The sequence below is a fragment of the Rosa chinensis genome, chromosome 4 (assembly GCF_002994745.2).
Source record: "Rosa chinensis cultivar Old Blush chromosome 4, RchiOBHm-V2, whole genome shotgun sequence".
Taxonomy (NCBI): domain Eukaryota; kingdom Viridiplantae; phylum Streptophyta; class Magnoliopsida; order Rosales; family Rosaceae; genus Rosa; species Rosa chinensis.
The window spans coordinates 27475715-27481996 of NC_037091.1; positions in this window are offsets into that span (position 1 = coordinate 27475715).

Below are 6282 nucleotides of genomic sequence, written 5' to 3' on the forward strand. Positions count from 1 at the left end.
ACGTCTTCATCTTGTCTTCCATCTTTCAGGGTGTATTTCATCTTTTTCTTTATGAACTCTTTAGTTTTTCTTAGTTTGATTTTGAAAACTATGTATGATTAGTTAACATGACGTTAACGGCAAAGTTTAAAGCCCGTTTATATATTTGATAATAAAGTTATGTTTCCTATATCTTGATTTATATGTTGCTTATGTGAGATTGCTTAATTGATTTTGGATTACAGAAAACTTTTATATGTATGTGTTCGTTGAATGCACACTTAGGATATATGCATGTAATTGGAGCTAGATTTAGATAAACAATTCACCTAATAGTTTTGTGAACCTCTTACAAAAGTAGTAAAGGCTTTGGACAAAGGTCGAGATCAATTAAGGAGGATTGCAAATAGATAAGCTTTCTTACACTAGGTTGTGCACTTTGGTTGACATCCTTTCTTTATTCTTCATGCGTTGGATGTGTTTTGGTTAGCTAGCTTTGTAGACTATGATTGGATGTTCAATAGGTTTAATTTAGGTTCTTTCACTTAGATTACATATCCAAGGAAAGTAAATATGGGAAATCGTTTGCTTACTAACGTTTTACATGGTCAACTTCTTTTTCATGACATAGATAATCAACTATAGGGATTGTAACTTGTTTCATTCATATGATTGTGGTTTGAATACTTTGGTCCTTGCGTTTCACCTTCATGATTTTATATATGTTTACTTCTTATGTTTTGATTATTTTAATTTGTGTTTACAAACCCTACTACCCCCTAATTTACGATTTTGTTATATTCCTTGATTCTTTGTTTATATTTTCATGTAATATACCTTAAAAACTATAATTCTTTATTTGTTTATGCAATGACATATGTACCCTCAGTCCTCAGCTTGAACGATCCCTACTTATTTTATATTAACGATGACATTTTTCAGGGTTAAATTGCGTGCTACTTATAGCATATCAATTTTTGGCGATGTTGCCGGGGATTGAAAAATCTATTTGTTATTGCGTGTGTGTGTGTGTGTGTGTATATAGAATATACGTGTGAAATATTTTAAATTGTTTTGTAATTTGTGGATATTTGTGTTGATAAGAGTATGAGTTTGATTATGAGTCTTAAACCATAACGGAATTGGTGAGTGACTCTTTCTTTAACGTTAGTCACTCAACCCTTCTCTCTCAACTATAGACTATACGTGTGAAATATTGATACGCTCAAAGCAAACATATAATTTAACCCTATGAGATCATTGTTAGTACGCAGTAAATAGGGATCGTTCTAATCCGGAGATTGAGGGTACACCTGTCATTGTAAGACAAATAAAGAATTAAAATAAAAAAAAGTATAATATTTACAAGAATATACAAAAGATATATACAAATTTACAAAATAAAGGGGGTTTTAGGTTTCCGAAAATTAAAAGAAATAAAATAAAGAAAATACAAAAACATAAATACAAGAATGAAACATAAGAAACAAAGATCAAAACCAATTCCATAATCAAATTCGAATCAATCCTACAATTGTTCTTCCAAGTCATGAGAAAGAAGTTGATCATGTGAAACATTTGAAGCAAACAATTTCTCATATTTTACTTTCCTTACTAATTAACCTAAGTGAAAGCACCTAGATCAATCCTATCAAACATGCAATCAAAGTCTAGAAAGCTAACTAATCAAAACATGTTCAACGCAATAAACAAGAGAAAGGTTATCAACTTAAGTGCACAACTTAGTATGAAAAAGTTAATCTAATTGCAATCCTTTTCAATTAAATTCGATTCTTGTCCAATACCTTTACTACTTTTGATTTAAGTTCACAAAACTATTAGGTGAATCATAAACTTAAATCTAGCACCAATTATATGCAAACCCTAAAAGTTTCGAACCAATCAAGATAAACATATAAAAGATATCAATCAAGCAAATTTAATTGAACAATCTCACATAAGCAACTATGGAATCACAATCATAAGAATCGAGAATTTATTCAATCATAAGAATTTAGTTTAAACATTCATCTCAAACGTTAAGGTTAACTAGAACAAATCCTACGAATCCAAACAAGGAAAAATCAAAAGTGATTACAAGGAACAAGGTTGAATTACACTGTGAAGGGAGATGGTGATGAAGAACTTGAACGTTGGACTCTTGAATCTTGGAAGCAAGCTTCAAAACTCACGGCTTCAAGGTGGATGATGGAGGGGCGCTCACGGCTTCTTCTTCCTTCTTCCTTGCCTTGCTTGAAAACGTAGAAGATGAACTAGAGAGTGGAGAGAGACTTGACGTTATGGAGAGAGTATTTTCTGAATGGGGAGTGGAACTCTAAAACGTCAAAGGAGGGAGTATATATAGGGAACGGCAATGCTTCATGATTCTTCTATTATTTTCCCAAGGAATTTTCTGAAAATGCCACATAGCTCATCCAATCACAATATGCCAAGTAAGCCCTATTGTGTTTGTCCAACCAATCAAAAGTCTTCAAAATAATTCCCTAATATATTGTTGTCGAAATATCCATGAATATATTCTGATTTTCTTTATTACTTTCGGCCAAAATATGTTTAGGGAATGTAGGGATGAACCTAGACTTGATTTCAGCATTTTCTTGATGTCCACACTTCTTCTTTCCTTAAAACTCTCCCTAGGAAATCTCCAAGGCATATCCTTCCTTGTGTGGCGTCAATCTCCTTTATTTTTTTGATTTTCACGTTGACCTCTCTCCCTTTTCATGGCAAAGCACATTTAAATCCTCCAAGAATATCTTTTTTCCCTTTAAAATCTCTCTTGAATTCCTCCAACCGAAATCTTCAATCAATCTCCTTGATTTTCACGTTGGCTCCTTCTTTTCCTCTTGGTATTTCACGGCAAAGCATATGACTCATCCCAAAAATATCTCTTTGACATCACAAAACCCTGTTTCCAATGGGCTTTTATCCATTTGCCGAAATCCACAATAGTCTAGAAGGATCTTGGGGCTCCTTGCGTCATCTTCAAGCCTTAAAGTCTCCTAGTGCCTTCAGGAATCTTCCTCCAATGTCAACTTCCTTTATTTTTCTGCTCATGCTTCCTTGTTTGCTCAGGAGTCTTACTTTGACAAAGTTTCCTTGTTGAAACAGGATTTCCTGGTTGGACCAGGAAAACTTCATTTCTTCGTTTCAACTCATTTATGCAGTCCTTGAGCTCCTTCCAACGTTCTCTAGCTTTTCTTTCCCTTTTTGAACTTATTCCAGCTTGTTTGCTCCAAGGACCTGAAAATAGAAACTATTACTAAAAATGGAAACTTTCTAAAAATATTAACTTTCCTAAACAAGAAAGATTATTTAAGGAATGATAAGAGCACAAAGTGTGACATTTTTAATATGTGTTTTCCCTCATTTGGCTAAGTTATTCTCTTAAAATTATTAATTATAACATAGTTTCTGTTTTTAGGTACTTCAAGGACGAAAATGGAGAAAAGAGGCGAAAAAGAGCAAAAATAAGCGTAAATTAAGGACAAGTCATTTTAGACACTTTCCTCTTTCAGTTTAGGAAATATTTCCTATTTTGTTTTAGGGAACTTTCTTTGAACTTTCCTATTTCTGATTTTCTTGTTTTAAAGAGAGAATTTAGGAGTCCATCACATTAAGAACTCTTGACTGATGAAATCAAGGAAAACTTAAAAGAGAAGAAAACTTGCATAAATCAGGAAGAATTCAAGGAGATAAAATGGAGTATTTATAGTCAATATTTATTCCTAATTATCTTATTTTCTATTGATTATAACACTAATTAAATTCTGATTTTTCTTGATTGTAGGAGTTTATTGTGTGCAGTGGCGTAGCCAGAAACATGAACTAGGAGGGTCAAGATTCAAATAACAATGATTAAACAAAAAAAAAATTCATCAAATAACATAAAATTGCATATATTAGTTTATAAATCATAAATCATTACAATACTCAAATATAATAGATTCTTCTAAACCAAATATAATTAATCACGATGATTGCTCTTATTTTGGTATATATTAATGGGGTTTCATTATCAATACAATCACATATATCTTTCTCAATACATGTAATCATCTATCATTCATTCACACATCTCACATTAGGATTCGCAAATCACTTTTTATGATTTTTATGGTAGAATAACTTAAATTTATTAATCTATCTGTAAAAATTTCTAAACTATGCAGAGAATTAAAGGAATTCTTTTAATTGAATTGAAGTTATTAATAAGTTATAAACAAAAGCTTAATCTCTAGTTATGATCAAGTCTCACTGAAAATTGGAAAAGACAAGATGAACTCTTTGGTCATATATAGTCATATAGATACAAGCGTAGAAAGATGACTACGAGAAAAAAAAAAAAAGTAAAAAAAAACTAAACATATACGGGATACTCATTGACTAATTGATCAATGAATAAAATATAGTAAGAAAATAAAAGAACGGTGGAGTTGTGCAATTGTCCAAGCTGTGGATAATTGATATATGAGTTAAAACTGTTTTTGTCTTTTCTGTCAGAATGGTCAAACAACATATTAAAATATAATATTATGAGAAAGTCTATAATAATTCAACCAATCAGGAAGCATCTTCAAAAACTGAGAAGGGTCAAATGACCCTTCTCGCCCTAGTGTGTCTACGCCCTTGATTGTGTGCACAATTCTTGGAAGAAATTAGTGCAATTCAAAGGAGAGGAATAAGGGATGTATCTGGTCACTATTCAAGGCGTATACTATGAGTCATTAAGGGGAAAAGAGATCAGAAAAATCAGGACTCTATCATAAGAAAATCAAGGGAATTTGGAGGAGAAATCACCTTTAGATGAATGGTCATGATTGCATCATAAGAGATGAGAATTCCACTATAAATAGCATTCATACTCTACTCCAAAATCATCACTTCTACATACAAAATTCAGTTCATTAGCCTAGCTCTCTTCTCTCCAAAACCCTCTCCAAAATTCAGAAAAAGCCTCTTGTCGTGAAGAGCTTTAAGACTTCTCCAAGGCTGTTCGTGTTCTTAAAGCCAAGCCCTGTGTTCTCTTGACGTTCTCCAAGCTTCCTTGAAGATCAAAAAGTGTAATCCATGGCCCTTATTTCTGTTTTCATACTCTTTAGTATTGAATTTCAGATTTCATTTATGAACTTTGTTATTGGAGTTGGATTTTTGCTGAGAACGAGTTTATGTTAGTAATTTTCCGATTTATTTCTTTATGTTCTTGAGTTGTTTATGATATCTCTACAATCTGATTTTGTGCCATCCTTTTATATCTTTAAGCATATGATTTTGGTTGAACAATGATGTTAATATGCAAGTTAATAAAGCCAAATTTGTGTTCTGATTCACCTAATCGTTTTAGGGCATAAATTGAAGTGGTAAAGGCTATGTACAATGGTCGAGATTATATGCTACATGTTTGTGCGTTTGTAACTTCTTATGGATGCATACATGTTTAGATTCAGAATTCTAATTGCACTTAATGATTCATATTTAATGTTAATGGATGCTCTTCAGTATTAACGTGATGTTTTATATGAAATATTTGAAGTTATGGACTTTTCCTAACTTAGGAGATTAAAGAAGAATTAAAGTGGTACTCGATCTCTTCAGACTTGTACTTCGAATTCATTTCTGATATTTAGTGTTGGCACTATTTTAGATTGTATAGATTGAAACAATTCATTGCATGTTGATATGGTTTGAAAATTCTGATTTGAGTGTGAAGAAGTCGATCATTGTAATTAGTTTTATTTGTTTCGTGTTTATTTTAAGTAGATTTTAAGTAGATTAGAAACCAAATTTCAAAACCCCCCATTTTATTCTTTTATTTGTTAATTGACCTTTTTGTGTAGGTGTACCCTACAATCCCCGGATTGAACGATCCCTGCTTATCCTATACTGACAACTACATTTTGCAGGGTTAAATTGTGAGGCTATTTCAGCTGCATCAAGGAAATAACTAAGTAAATATGAGGAAATAACAATTAAAACGTCGCATTAAAATGCTCCTATCAAATTCCCCCATACTTAGATTTTGCTAGTCCCTTAGCAAAATCACAACAAAGATAGAACTAAGACTCAACGAAATTTAAAGAAGGAAAGACTCAAACGTTACAACATATAAAGACTCTATTGCCCTTCAACATTTTGTCTCAGAAATCTCTTACTTTCACAACATCAAGATTATCACTCAACCAAAAATCAATGTTTAGGCATTCGAGAGTTAATTAAAACATATAATCCACACATACACAAGTAGGACTTGGGTGTAACAATGGTGATGGGGTGGAACTCAGAATG